The sequence below is a fragment of the Dicentrarchus labrax genome, unplaced genomic scaffold (assembly GCF_905237075.1).
Source record: "Dicentrarchus labrax unplaced genomic scaffold, dlabrax2021, whole genome shotgun sequence".
NCBI classification, from domain to species: Eukaryota; Metazoa; Chordata; class Actinopteri; family Moronidae; genus Dicentrarchus; species Dicentrarchus labrax.
This window is the reverse complement of record NW_026136718.1, coordinates 20,767,397-20,784,044: the sequence shown is the minus strand read 5'-3', so window position 1 is coordinate 20,784,044 and position 16,648 is coordinate 20,767,397.

Here is a 16,648-nt window from a genome sequence, read left to right as displayed (position 1 = left end):
AACCCACAACTGACTGCTCGGCCCAGTCCCAATGTCTGCCCTCATAGACCTGCATTCCCATTAAGCCCCAAGGCTCTCTGCTGTCCCACTGTGAAAACGATAAGTGGTGGAGAGCCCTTTTTAGAGCTCTTTTTGCATACTTTATATAAGTCTGCAAAGCTGCAGACTTTGCCTCAGGGAAGTACCCACAATTCATAGCGTTTTAATGTCAAAAATGGGTATAACAGGAAGTCCAAAATCATGAAGAACAAATGTACATATAGTAGGAAGCACTGCGTCTAGTTCTTTATTTTATGAAGGCTTGATTATGTTGATTTGTATTCATCTGCTGTTATCAAACATAACTAATAACATACAGGCTATTATACTCCCATATAGTTTGAGTAGTTTAACATTTTTGGAAATACGGTTGTTTGCTTTGTTGCCAAGAGTTAGATAGAACATCTACACAGCAGGCGTAACGTGAGCAGCACGTTAGCAGCTGCAGGTTCATTCCTGCCATCTGTGTATACACAGGATGCGGCCATGCACAGTATTGAGTGTATGTCACCTGTCAGGGACAGAGCAGAGTTGTCAGGGACTCCAGCCACAAATGTTTTCTTAAAAGCCCCAAATCTTTTAGGCTTTTATAATAACTTCAACGTTATGTAATTTCCCCTCAATCTCTCTAACTTCACCAGAAAATCAATAGATCAAAAGTTCTATTAATAGGGAATTATTGCCATTTATTACAGCGTTAAGGCATATGGCATATTCACATGTAGCAGATTTGTCAGTTAAACATTCTGTCCGTGAAATCTACTCTACTATGTGAAAAAAAGGTTTCAAGATTGGTAATGCTGTTTACATCAAATTTCTATTCAAATATAATTTTTCTTTTTAGGTGGCAGGATGGAAAATAATTCATCATCAACATCTGTTAGATACAACATAGGATGTAGCTTTTTCCTGGGCTACTATGTGGCCCTGTCACCTGCATGTTGGTAGCACATAATCCCTGTAATTACAATAGAAGGAAACAGACTTGAAGCATAACAATATTGTTATGTGGCTTTGTTTGAAGGTAATTCGGTTATTTCTTGGGTGAGTACAGATACTTCCTGGAGTTTTTGCTGGTTGCCTGACAACATCATGGTAACAAGGCTCCAGGAAACCACCATCTTGCAGGATGGCTCAGTGGTTAGCACTGTTGCCTCACAGCAAATAAAGTTGATTCTTCTTCTTGTACTACAGCAGGACTCCCATGCCCTCCGAAATAACATCAGACCTAAGAGAGAGGACACTAATTAAGGTCAAAGTCAACACAAAGTCTTAAGTCAAGGGGGTGGACAATACAATAAAAACACCAAATAATAAGGAAACAGCCGAAACGTTGTTTTGAAGGAAGCCACACAAATCCCCCACAAATAAGTGTAGCGGGATACTGGATAGTTTGACAAGAAGGAAATCGTCCAGTTCTGTGAGGGATGGGACGGAGGCAACTCCAAACTCTCTGATTCCGATCTCATAAAGGTTCGATGATGTTTAAATCTGGTGGGCGGCCATGGAAGGATCTTGTTCTTAATAGTGTGCATGAGACCACTCTAATTTGTTTAGCAGTGTTTATAGGCGCATCAGGATCTTGGAAAACAGGATCATGGTCAGGGAATAGTGTTTGCACCACCTGGACCTGTAAAACATTAGTTTTTGGTTATTATATGACCATGCAGAGCAATAATCAGATCTAATGACACAACATGGCTGCTCACACCATTACAGATCTGCAGTATTAAACTGTTGGCAGCAGTCAATGCAGACTGAAGGCATCTTTTGGCTTTTTCCAAACATAAAGCTGCCTGAGTGAAGGAAAAAGGGTGAAAGGTGAGATGACTCATCAGACCAGATTTTGGTCTGAAATGTGGAAAGTTGAAAAAAACAGGACAATGAACACACCTCTTGCTGCTAATTGGCAACCAACTTAATATGTGACACGTAATTTGTTGTGATTTAGTTACTTCAAGGTCAGTAATCTTTTATGTTTTGTGGTCATTCTTCCTGCGTCTATCATTCAAGATTATTTGTGCAGATGAAAATTCAAACAGAAATGAAGAACACCGAGTTTGAAATGTTGATTAATGGCCTTGTTTGCTTCCCTTCAGATTGGACTTGAGTGAGTTCAATCACATTAGCGTGATTGATGGAGCTGAAATGTGAATGCAGACACTTCCTACTCTCCTCTCTGTCCACATTTTCACAGTCAACTCAACATACATCTTTCTGCAAACGTACTTTGACATTCTTAATGTTCCATAACAAGGTCATTTTTCATGTATAAAGGTTAGTGCTGACATTTAGATACAGCGTGCTATTTCCTTGGAGATGTAATCTGACGGGATAAATGTGATCCGAAGCGATGTTGTAGAGTACAATTTCCTCAGGTGTACTAAGCAACATTCTGGTAATATGGGGGACAGAGAGCAAGAATTTTCCAAAAGTCACCGCTCAGTAAAGTGCACCTTATTTGACCTGAAAGCATCTTAAACCTTAGAATGTTTTTCTCCACCAATTGGTGTAGGAAAGACATCGTTTAATTGCACCCACGAGACAGCAAGGGCATGACATCGAGCCGCCGAGTCAGAGGGGGGGCTTTACACAGAGTGACTCATTCTGTGTAAAGCCCCCCCTCTGCACCTCCGCTGCATACATGTCTGCAGGAGAGATCAGACTATGCTACATTCCTTTCTACATGTCCTCAGTCCTGATTATATCCAGACACAATACGTCTTGTTCTCCAAGGTTCCCAGCTCAGCAGACCGACTATTGGGGGTGGAGTGAGGAGGAGGCAGGAGTTCACCTTCTGAAAATGCAGACATGTAGTTGTCATGACGTGCCTCTATGATTATGGTTTTACAGTGTGCCATATGGTTTATGTTGGATTGTGTTGATTGGAGGAAATAGGAGCAGGTACATACTGTCGGTGATGCATGATGTTGTTTCCCAGGGAACTTGGATTAATCAGTTCATGGTATGTGGCTAAATGGGCATAATACACAAATATACTACCTGATACTTCATGAGGATAAGTAACTGCAGCTTGCAGATTGTTTTGAAGTTAGAAGGCCTCTGCATTTCATGAACTTTATAAATCATATGGGATTTATACAATGTAAACAGTACTATCATAGGAACATCTGGCATCAGGCATGAAATATTTCTTACTTCCTGAAAACTTTCTTTGTTACTTTGATATTAAATTATCAAAATTAAGAGTCTACAGACATGCTAGCGGCTCTGAGGTTGTACATAGGCACGGAGGTACATAGTAACATGCTGACATTATGATGTTTTGTGAGTGTAATATTTATTATGCTTGCCATTTCAGTTTGGCATGTTAACATAGTAACATTTGTTGATTAGCAGTAAATAGAAAGACCAGCTGAGGCTGATGGGTCACCAGTCCGTAATCCAGCAAATGATTGTAGAGATATTTTTACTCAAATTGTAAGCTCAAAGAAAAGTTAAGGGATTTCCAAAGTCACCGGGATTCATCCTCTGTGGATCACGTTTGTTTGTATAAAACTGCATGGCAATCCATCCAATAGTTGTTGAGATGTAATATGTAGAAGTCTGGACCAAAGTGGTAGACCGACAGACCCCCCTAAAGCCACGGCGCTAGCATGGCTAATGGGACCCAAGGGGCACCCTGTTGGCCTTGAGCTTTTGGGTGATTAGAGTGAGCCACAATGTCAGAGAGCAACAGCTTTTTGCTCTTTTTCATTTTTTACTTAATTCCATGTGCCCTGTTTATTACTTTTTTGGGTATTCACTTTATTTATCTCATGCTCTCAGACTTTTTGCTTTGGCAATATTTTTTGGAACAAAATGTCATGCCAACAAAGATTAATTGAAAACCTGTGTTCAACACTGTTAAACATAAACACACACACACACACACACACACACACACACACACACACACACACACACACACACAGCACACCTATAAAACAAATTACACACCATGATAAGCAGTCCCTCCACTACAGAGGACACAGTGTTCTACTCACAGGCCTATAATCACTTCACTTCGTCAGTGGGCAGACATCTACACAGCAGACCTTCTGAAATACATCAAGCTCCTCCACATCAACATATTATTCATATTCAGCCCTGAGGCACACAGGGACCAGCAACTTTAACAATCATTTTGGCTCTACCAGGCCACAATTTGTTATGCCTTGTGAACTGCTGTGTTATTGACCAATTGCCAGTAAAGCCTGATGAAATTAAAAAAAATTGACCACAAGGTGCATGTCTTGAGTGTGTGTGTCTGAACAGAACACATCTGACACAGGAAACAATAATCAACTGCTCTCCTCCCAGAGACAAAATAGTAAAGATAGTGACACAGACTACATACCATGGATTCATGTGTGTTACAAAAGAAAAATGCGTTTGGATCAAAATATGGACAAAAAATATTGGTAGCTAGGGCCTCATGAGGGAATTTGAACAGTTGTTGGAACATTGCATTTTAAAGTGGCCCATGGAGAAATGTTAAGCCTGTTCTCCTCTGTTGCATTCAGCAGGACTGGCTACTGCTGCAGATTCCATCCCAGACTTAAACTAAGTCTTAGTTTTTCTCTCATGGATACTTCAAGCCCCAATGATCTGCATTCACTCTTAAAGGGACAACCTGTGCTTCCTGGAGGACATTTTATGAAAGAATATTACAGCCTGGAACAAGATAGATCAGAGACAGGATAATGGAGGCCAATGGCTTTCTCACAAAGTAAACAAAATGTTTAATTCACGTCTGTGTGTGTCTTTCTTTTATTAGAGACAGATTGTAAAACAGTACATTTTGTAAAGCATACCTTCCAGGCAGACATGTACTTCTCTATGGGTATTTCGCTCAAGAGATCAACAGAAGCAATTCAGAATAAATTTGACCTCAATTACATTCCAGCATCAATAGATCTGACATGTTTCCCATGTTTCCATCACAGAGGATGGCGTAATGGTCAAAGGAGATGTAAAAGATCACTAAAACAACACCAAACTGGACATGTCTATCAATCTTAAATTTAAGCTGGTCACATTTAATATAAGGATTTAAGAAAAGAAAGCTCTGCTGTATGAAAGGCCATTCGATAGACCATGAGAGGAAAGATGAAATCTGTGTTGGCCAACAGCTTCAAACCACATCACAGCACTGTGTCCAACAGCTTCTCCAGCCGGGCCGCCTCATTGCGGATGAGAGCAGACAGGACTTATAGAGGAGAGATCAATGCGTAAGGGGGACCCATCCATCTGGGAAAGTGAACATTTAGAAACAAAGGTCTCATGGAGTGAAACTCAGCATGTTAGCTGGATTTCACCACCTTCAGGGAGACTCGTGAAATGTTTGCACAAATGGGAATCGATTTGAAAACAATATGTCTGTACAAAGGTGATTCCATCCACACAGAGGTTTAAGATTGTTTTCTAGAAGATTGCTGTTCAAGAGATACGTGAAAAAACAGCAACACACAAACAAATAAAACCCTCCCACCTGCCTTTTGGCTGACATTAAAAATGGATTTTCTGTCATGCAAGGGTTTAATATTCACTGGGATATGTTCCCCTCACATTGCAAAATCCTATTTTTATCCTCCTCACTTTAAAAGTTTGAGTTTGACCAACTGCCAAAATCCAGATGAGAAGTTTTGAGTTGATCAAAATATTTAAATACTAATCCGTACTAGTACTAGTGGTTTGTGGGCTTATTGTGCCCCAGATCTTGCCACTGAGGCAACAAACAAGCTGCCCTACCTTCTTGGTGTTGGGGCTGTATGCAGATTGTGAGAAAGACAGCAGATGATGTAGGGCAGAAAAAAGTCCCCTCACTCCTCCTCATTATTTAGCTGTATTTATTGAATTTAAAAGTAAACACTGTAGTATTGTAGTTAAAGTTTTTAACATTTTCATATGTAACATAATCTCATAAAAAACATCAGATCTTTATCAAGGAAATCATAGGTGATATATTATATACTTGTTTGCTCCAAAATTATCCAATCCAATCCAATCCAACTTCATTTGTTAAGCACTTTAAAAACAACCAAAGTTGACCAAAGTGCTGTACAGGAGAATAAATAGGACATCATAAATGTAAACAGTGATGGTGATGATGAAGACCACTGTGAGGAATATAGACAGTGATGGCACTGGAAAAGTTCCCGTGGCAGACAACACGGACGAAGTCCGACGGTGATGAGCTCGATGTCCGGGCTGCAGACGCTCTTTCACACAGAGTGCCCGGCGTTACACCACCTGTTGTTTATGAGCACGGACAGTCCCCCTCCTTTCTTCATGCCGGTCGCGGTGGTGTCCCTGTCGGCTCGAACCGTCTGGAAGCCGGGAATGGTGACGATGGAGTCCGGTATCTGCTCGATGATTGCAGGGATGTATAGTTTAAACCTCCTCTTCTTCATCCTCCGTTTAACCCCCGCTCTGCAGCCTCACCGTCTCCTCAGCTCCTCCGGTATGGAGGCTCTCTCTCCAGTCAGGATGCTAGGGGGCCTCAGGGCGATCATCTGGTCGCGGGTGAAAACAATGCGACTCCCCGTCGCCATGGAGACCAGCGTAAACAAAAAATAAAAAGTGCTCAAAAACGCCAAAAAAGTATTTAGGCGACATGAACAAAGTAGTAAGAAAGTAAGAAAGTAAGAAAAGAGTTCAAAATAGCAAAAACACACTGAAAACACACTAAAACTACAACAATGAAAGGAGCTGCCATGACAGGCTGCCGTTGTCGCCGGCGCCATTCCATGGAATCTTAGTCCACCTTTGTTCTGCCATGGCCTGGTAAACCTCCCTTTGTGATATTTCTGCAGCTTTATATTTGATTAAATAATAATTGTATTCAGCATAAAAGTGATTAATGTAAATAACAGCATGTGTATTGTGTGATCAGCTTTGTGTAACCTTTTTAGCAATATTCTGTCAAAGTTTTCTTATAGTGCAGTTATAGCACTCTACAACAACAGCAATTCTAAAATTAACGAGTGTTTAACCTCACATGCTTTACTGTGTTGTTTATCACAAAATACATCTGCAACTCTTCAAACTGAAATCTTTCTGCAAGGCATGTTCTCTTTGCAAATAGCACAAGTCTCTAGTTCACTTCCTAAAGTGCCTATCGTCCACATCTTGGTGTGATGGTGTGTAAAAAAATGTTATTGTCAGTGTGTGACTGCAAAAGATCCCACACATGCACCTCAAGTAACCATTGAAACTCAGAATAGAAATTGCACCAGATAACTCACTGTGGCTGATATAGATACCTGTATGGCATTTGAGCGCACGAATCATGAATAATTATTCATCTTGGGGAACTAAGAATTCTTGTTTACTGCTTCTCAGTCTGTGCATGTTAAATAGGGTGACTGTATCAGAAGCATTTTATGTGAGTAACAGAGTTGGACAGGGCGGCATATTGTCTACTTTTCTTTTTAATGTGTACATGGATGACTTGTCACAACAGTTAAATGCATGAAATACAGGATGTATGGTATGACATTTTCATCAGTCGCTGTATGCAGATGATTTGGTAATCTCCTGTCTGTATAGTGATGAACTACAACAGTTATTGTTATTTGCTCACAATATGGCATTGATTTTGACATAATATAATGCAAACAAGAGTATTATTATGATTGTCAGAAGTAGGGAAGACATTTGCTAGCCTGTTAGTCTGTTTAGCCTTTTGTACCCCACTATATACTGCCCACCTGTGGCATTCCAATAGAAAAAACAACATGCAGAGACTTAATGTGACCTACAATGATAAATGATGATACTACTGCTTCAATGATGGTGTTGTGCCTACCTGCTCTGCTGTAATATGAAATCTTAAGTACAAATGTGTCTGTCTCTGAAAAGGGTATAAAATCTGAATCTTGCTGATGACCTGACTCCACCCACCAGCAGTGTTATATTTTGCTTTAAGCCACCCAAAACAGTTCGTAGTAATTTGATTGAACTGATAATAATTACCACCTTAAGGCCCTCATCCTTGCAGTTGATACTTGATAATTAAGTGGAGCTTATACCCAAACCACTTTTCACCAAATGATTGCCACAAACCAACTGATACCCAGTGAATGTGGGCTATTTACAGCCTCAAAGCCATTGTACAATCATTCAGTAAGTCAAGAAGGTGCCATCAAATGAAAATATCACTTTTGAATGGCTTGCTCAAATGGCCCATCATGCATTGCATAAAAGCCTGGTGAGACAGTGAGGAGCAGCAGTTTGGTTTTCCACACTTCAAAACATAACAAAAACATCTGGGGCAAAATCTCCCCCAACCTCAGACACCTCTAGTCTTCCACATGTTACTATATTTCACAAATATAATAAATTACACTAAAACTAGGTCAGGGTAAGTACTGCCTTGTTGGAATAACCTGCATATTGCCCAGTGAATCCTCCATGTCTTCCTGCCTTTTCTTTGAGTGTGAGCTAGGAGCACAAGAGTCACAGTGGAACACTTAATGAGGTGCCGAGTGTCTTTCCAGCCTTAGATCTGGTGGGCCAAAGGTCCAGTGATTGTCCAATTTGATATTTCCATAAGAAACGAAAGGGAGCGGGATCCAGTCATTCTTACCAATGAACAAAAAATAAGACCTCTAAAAATAAGAGATAACCAACATGTGATGTTCTGCTGCATCACAACCATAGATGTGGTTTATGATGTTAACTTCTTGTAAACTAGATGCAAAAAACATTTCAAGGTTTTTTATGAACTGGTTTCAGTTCTTGGTAAGATCATAGATCAAATGACAGATAAACCATAGACATTTAACATAACCTCATTACATGGGTTCATACATACTCATTCATCTACTTTTTTGTTTAACTCGTCTAAAGGGTTAGGGAGGGAAACGTGTGGAAGAATGGAAAAGGAGAACAAATGAGCAAAACACTTAAATGACTTCAACAAATGTGGATAATATGAAATTTCCACTTCCTCCAAGTTAAAAATTATTTCTTGTATGGATTTGCTGAATCGGTACTTATTGCACATAGTCGTTTGAATTTGCAGTTGAGAATATTTTTTAAAGAGGTGAATTCAAGCTGTCTCTTTTGCTCCAAATACCATCCCTCAATCCTGACTGCTTACACTTCTTTTCCACAGGTTATACTGCTTGTGCAGCTAAAACGTTTTTGCAGAAGTGGTAGGAACTTAGCTTCTTTAGTCAACATTTTGACCTTGTTGTGTTTATCATAATATGCAAGAACATGATGAGTCACAAACATATCAACTTCAGAGATTAAAAAGTGCTGTGCTGGTAATCTCTCATAGTGACAAATGATCACAACTTCTAAAAGAAGTTAAGAATGATAAATAAACAACTGTTTATGATTCATACATCACTGACATTCCATCTGACTCCAGCAATACCCTGATTTATTTCACATTTTGTCCCAGATCACGAGTGACCTGTAATATGAAAACACAGAGACCTTGAAAGGAATATTTTACTCTAACTGCTGCTAAAGGCCAGACATTGAGACATGAATCATTGTGGCTAAACAGGTAAGTGTTCATCCTTCAAGCATGTGAAACTAAAGAAGAACAAGGCAAAACTTTTCTCTTCATAGTGCTCTGGTGAATAAGGATTTCTGCATCAAAATAATGCGCATGTGCATTAGTATGTGTATTAGAATGGATTAATACTTCCATCTCACCACAGAAACATTATTTCTTCATACTTTTCTTAGTCAAACTTAGGGGTCACAAACAAGGTCTAAATGGTTAATATATGTTGGAGATCGTGAACACCAGGGACCAATGTATTACAGCATCAGTTAAGCAAAATATCAGTGGTGACTAACTCTACAAGATAACGTGCAGAAAGTCCATGGTGAATGCTGTTATCTTCAGACTCTCAGACTTCCCCTGAAAATCAGCTGCTGTAGCAAAATGTAATCCAGATTTGGTGTATACATTTAGCGAGAGAAATTGAAAGTACAGAGGCCACAATTTTGCTCCAAAGAGAATGAAAGAAACAAGTGATCTACGATCATCAAGATGTGTTAAATACGTAGAGAACACAACACTCACCTTGGGAATCATGGGAATGAAATGCAAACTCAAACAATTATCCCTATCACCTCTGGCATCCAGTCTCATCATCTGCATTTCCATCAGCTCAAGGTTCGGTTTCACCATCCTCCTCACGCTCCCCCCTGTTGAATCCTCTGTCTTTCCTCATTTCTTTTTGAACAGTTGCTCTAAATGGCCCCGATTTACCTAGCCAAATGGAGTCAGAGCTAGGTCAGTAAACAGCAGATGTGACAGTGAATAATAGCAGCTATTAAGTGAGTGACTGAACTGTTGATTGTTCAGTACTCAACTACTAAATCATAAAGAAAAGACAGGATATTCAGAACACTGGCTTTGATGTATAACAGTACAACAAAGCCGAAACTAAAAATATTCTGGGATATGGCCAGAAAAATTAATCAAAGCTTAGCAATTAAATGACTCTGACTGTAATGTCAGACTATAATGGTGAGTGTTATTGTTGTAACTTTGACCTTAAGTCCAAAACAGAAGAAATCGTAGAGCACATTTGTGGTAGAAGGGGTGGTCTTTGGGAGAAAATGTCCACTTATCACTACAAAAACAATACATGAATGGTCATGCAAAGCATATACCCACCCAGACTCAAACAGTAAAGGCACCAATGCACAAATACACTTATCCCCCCTTCCTGATCACAGCTGTCAGGAATCATCAGATAAGAAGCGCTCATCTGTTTTCTTCATTGAAAAATCTTCTTTAATGGCAAACACAGACTGTCTGACTCTTCTTCCACCGCAAGGCAGGCCACTCTAAAGATACACACTCTATTGTTCTCACTCTCATCCTCTTTATCCACCTCCTGTCTGTCCACTATGTATCCAAATACCTCCAAATACCTGCCTTTTCTCCCCCCACTTACTGCCAAATACCCAAAATACCAGTGTCCTTTCCCATCTGGTGGGATCAATCTATTCAAGGTTTCCTGTATAAAAGAGAACTGGGGAATTGGACATTGAGAAGTTTGGCCCCAATAAAAGGCATCCACACTGCTCTGCAGATATTCCTGCTTTGCACACACAGATAACAGTAGATATTTCTCACAAATCTTTTAGAATTCCCGCATTGCAAAACACAGTGAAGACACCTGCAGAGGAGGAGTTTAAGAGTGTGGTCTGATTCAAATAACAAGTCCAATATGGAAGGTAGGTTTCACACTCTTCATTGTTTGCCAATCTTCACAATATATATTTATGGAATAACTAAAACTTATCAGCCTGAGACTACATCTTTCGGGTCCGTTTCCTGATGTCTATCAATTTGGGGGTCCTTGACTCCAAAAAGGTTGAGAACTGACTTAGAGGCTGAATCTAAAAATAAAAGAGGCTATATGTCACCCTTTTCCTCTGGGAACCAGTCCTTCTGACAGTAATGGTTACTTTCCCAGTTCTACCTTTCTCACTTCACTGCTAGATACTCAGGAGAGAAAATGTCAATGATCCATCAAAAAAATAGAAAATGTATCCTGAGCTCAACAGGCCATATACCATGACCCAATATGACATGGTCAGACCAAACTACCTTCTACATCTGGCACTTCGATCCTTTCCCTCAGCTATACCGGGGCTAACAGGAATGTTTAAATATCAGCTTACCATTTCCATCTGACCCCTTGTTTGCCCTCCATGAAAAGGGCTAGTGTATCAGTCTTACGTTGCATACTTACAGACCTCTTTTGCACCACAGTGAAAACCTATACAGCGCCCTTTTAAAGGTCTGTTTTCATTTCCACACTGTTTGACCAACACATTTTTCTTTCAGAGGCGCTGTCTGTGGTCAGAAGACTGGATCTGTGGGCTCAGACAGACAGACTGGTGAGGAGACACACTGCAAAGGTATTATGTGTATATGCATATCTGTGTGTTTATGAGAGAGAGGGGCTGTTGTCACCTTCTGTTATATCTCTTCATTTGTGGAGGCTCATGTCTCAGTCCAGGCTTTGCATACTGTAGGCCTAAATCCTTTATGTGTGTCTTGGTTGATGACGAATTAAAGTCATGGCAACTTATTTAATAATTGACTGTTTGCAAAACTCTTCCACCCAGCGGTCATCATCCAATTGTAGTTTGACGCTGTAACTAGATATGACAGGCCTGTCAAGCTTTGCCTTTATCTGTTTGTTAAAGTGTTATAACGCTTAAAAAAAAAAAAGATGGTTTCTTATTTGAACCCGCTCAAAAATACAACAGCAAAAATGTAGAATGAGTGTGTCTGTCTGCTCTAACAGGAGCTGCAAACATTAGCATGTGCAGATCTCTACCTTGCAATATACAGTACAGTAATCTAACCCAGTGTTACCTTCAAGGCGAAGAAGCATTTCATACTACATTACATTGTGGGGTTACACAAAAATAAAGACCCATACATAAGCACATGAAAGTTGGCCCTGGGTGCTACATCAGCATGTATGCTAACATTAGCAGCAAGCTAGCCATCCTACACGATGTGGGGAAGTTTATACTCTTTATACTATTAACCAGTGTGGAACCTACACCATAGCTTTTGGGGGAGCTCACTTTTTCTACTGTCACAGGGTATGCTGACTACAACACAGAGAAATGAATAATGGTGATTTGGCTTCACAAGTTATGTTTTCAGGGGAGCTCATGGCTTATTGAGAGAATCCAAGCTCCACCCATACATACATACATACATACATACATACATACATACATACAATTCCATTTCTGATGCTCACCAAGCGCACTAGACTTTTCTGTTGCAATGTTACGAGAAACAGTATTTTTGGTATTTAGTATTTTGAGTAAACTGACCCAACATACAAAACTTACTGTATGTACTATACCCTAAACATACTGTTTGTGATGTTGACAAAATCTTTTTACGTGTTGAATTCATATGATTTACTGTAAATTCAGCTAGCTTCATCTAGCAACCAGGCCTGTGACCTTTTATTTGAAATGTGAACCAAATAAAGTATTAGAACTGTAATGATTTGTTCAGATTCAAAATTCATAACTGATCCAGCAGAGGGTGCATCAACTTGGACTATTGCATTCGTATTGATCCGTAAACTAAGCTAGTAAATACAAATGGAGGACACTTGCAAACAAACCTGTGCTGATTGGATACACATTGTGCAAAATCTGCCACTGTTACCATTGTAAACTTAACTACATATGTTCCTTGAGAAACAGAGGGTTTGGCAGGCATGGCAACAGTTAATATTGAGAAGCAGGGTTTATGAAATGTCAGTTATCTTGTGGGGCAGGGAGATTAGATCTTTACTTCTTCAACTCTACATTCTTGTGACTAGACTAAAACAGGACAATGTGCAAGTCTTAACATGTTGTTTTATTTAATAATTACAAGTGGGTTTATACAATTTCCTCATTTTTGACAGGTCCTCTTCAAAGGCCTGATGTATAGCATAACTAAAGACATGAAAGCTTTTAGCTACTGATATCAATTTTCTTGCAAAAAATGAGGCCTAACTGTTTTGTTGTGAAAGCTTCATTCTTCAACAAAATGAAATGGGGGTAAAAGAGGAAAATTCCCATCCTCTTATTATTATACTGGTTTAAATCTGATACATCTAAATATGAATCCCATGTCTAAAGCGGATAGACACCATATGTTTTTTGGATTGAAATGGTTCAAGGAGCAGGACAGAAAAACACCCATAGATCTGACATAATTTATGTTGTTCAAGGCTCAGTCAAATGATTTGTCTCTTTTCTCTCTTCTGTTTGCTGGCTATGTTACTTGAGTAGAGGCTTGATTTTAGAGAGAAATCCCCCATGGTTTTCTTAGGTTATGACATATAATCATTAACTGTCTGCCAATATTACCAGTCAATGTTGTGACTTGGTGATTACGCAACCACACTGGCCAACTGTGACATGAAAAAAAAACTGCACACAAGAAATTAATCATGAGTCCCTGATGCAGTTTGTTGCCCCAAGCAGCCTTACCGTATTAGATAAAAACAAACAGAGCATGGCTCATACAGCGAAGAACCAGCTTGTGTTGCAGATCTGCTGCTTGAGAATAACTGCACATTCTCTATAGAAAGCTGTCAAACAAGCAGAAGCAAGATAAAACAACATAACATCATATAGGTTTAAATCATAGGATGTAATCTCCTGAAGCATTGGTCAGTGCGGTAGAAGACTGTCAGATGAGAAGCCAAAGTTTTCACCAGAAGTCTTTTCAGAGAAATGCAAGTCTTTGGTGGGAAAGTGAATTTTCTCAAATTTCCTTTCTTCATCTAATGTGTGCAGCACACAGACACATGATTTCCTTTCAAAAGCTGTTCACGTAAAAGTGTTTTCTTTGCCATGGAGACGGTGGAAGTATGAACACTTTGATAAGAAAAACAAATTTTCCCATGTTTCACAACACGTACATGAAATATGATTTTTTTTATTCCACACTGACATGTGTACTATATATACATTTCGTTTACAATGTCAACTTCTGCCATTTAATTAAGTACAATAATTGGTAATAATAATAAGTACAATACAAGTTATAATTCATATGGTATAGATACAGATATTAGCCATTTTCAGAACTTTCTTGGCATTTTATATGGGTCAAAAATAGGTATTTTGAATGAAACTCTTCTTGCATTGCAAATTGCAGCACTGTACAGTTACATTAATACAATGCAAGTGGCCTTGAGGCACTTAAACTATGTCAGGTAAAAGCTGCACTACACACAAAAACATACTCACTATGTTGGGTCAATTAAGCTCCTGGCAAGATTAAAATAACCCCTCAATTCTACATCCTCTTCCAGTTTATTGGATGTTTTCATTATGCAATGTCTGTCAAAGTTAATTTGAACAGCACATATGTAACTTTAATTGAGTACAAACAGTCAAAGCTTGACTTGGAAGAATTTTTTTTATTGAAATCACAGGTGCACCCGAGAATGCTTTCTATCCTCTCTCTTTTTATAGACTCTCTCCAGGCTCTGTCTACTGGTGTAGCATTACATTTCCAGCTAAGAAAATTGAGAATTGAGAATGAATGCATGAATTATTACTTATGCAGGCTCAAAACAAGTGGCTGAATGTCCTTACGAGACGTTCTTGTCTGTTTTCCAACTCATACTGCAATATTGCAGCTAGAGGTAGGCCTTGAGTATTAGGTTATAAAGTAATTGTAATGTGTATTTTAATGGTTTCATATCTTATTTTGCAGAAGATTTAACAAGCTGCTTCAATGAAAGGATTTATGAATTTTTGCTTACATATTTGCAAAAAAACCACACAGTTGTATGTTCAATCTCATCATCTTGAGAATGGAAATTTGCATTACTGATTGCATCACAATCTTAGTAACCACATGCATACGTGATCGTCATTTGTTTGTAGTTTCCTGTTCAGTGGAGAGAAAATAACCGTCACTATCAAGATAGCAATAAAGATAGCAGTTTAATGTGGTCTATGTCACAGGCCTGATCCTGTGGAAAAATGCACAAGCAATTTTGAGAGCACTTACCTTTGCACAGTTTGCACACGGACAGAAAAAACAGATAGAAATAGGAAAATAAAATTATTGAATGCATGCACCAGATTCTGTTTTCTCTTGTTAGACTTAAAGTCAGAGACAACCGGTGGTCCACAAAAGTGATGGAACTACCTATCTGAAACCTCTGAGCTTTAACTTGAGTGACTATATACGAGACCAGCACAGGCATGAGTCAGCTACTACCGGATAATTGTTGAACAGAGTCGGTGTCACAACAGCACAGCTCTCGGGCCATAAACCTCTGTTACCATATGTGATTTTGTTAAACCCAAGATTTGATCTGTCATGACTGTTCTAGGAATGTCTGTTTCCCTGTCTATTGGCTTTTGTTGTTGCCATTCTGTTTTCTTATTAATAAACATGTAATTTGAAGTGTGATTGATAGTTTTTAGTGCTTGATATTGGATTCCCTGTTTCCTTGTTGCTGTGTCCGATGGCTAAACCAGCCAGTCCTCTCAGCCCCGTGGTCCCCATAAAAGGGACGGGCTAACCGTAAAGGCCCTGTTCTACCAAGTTCCTCTCTGCACCTCCTTCTGTAATTCCCATTACTGCCCTGGACTCCAGGAGCTCACATCCCAGAAACCTGTTCACTCTTTTCCTTCTCATCTTCCCCCACCTCCTCTTTTCTTCCCCTTCTTCAGCACATGCAAACTCTATTGTGCATCATTCAAAATGATTACAATAAAGTTTCTGACTTAGATAAAAGAGGGACATACTTGAGTCTAGACATAGGAAGTGATGTAACAGACATATCTGTTCTCTGTGGTCAGTAAGCTGCATACTTTTCGGCTTGACTACACTGTGAAAATTGTAACAGGTTATACGGCCGCTGCTATTTTCAGTGTTGCAAATCTCTTCATATCTTTTTTGCAACAGAGCTCATTAACTTTTGATCCACAGTCATTGCTCTTAGCTAACATCCAACTTTCCTTGTCATCTCTCATTGGTTTACAGCAGTCAGTACCTCAGAAGTGTATTTTCCTTTATTTTTGCCAAACTGAAATAAATAGGTCTGCCGGACCCACAAGCTAT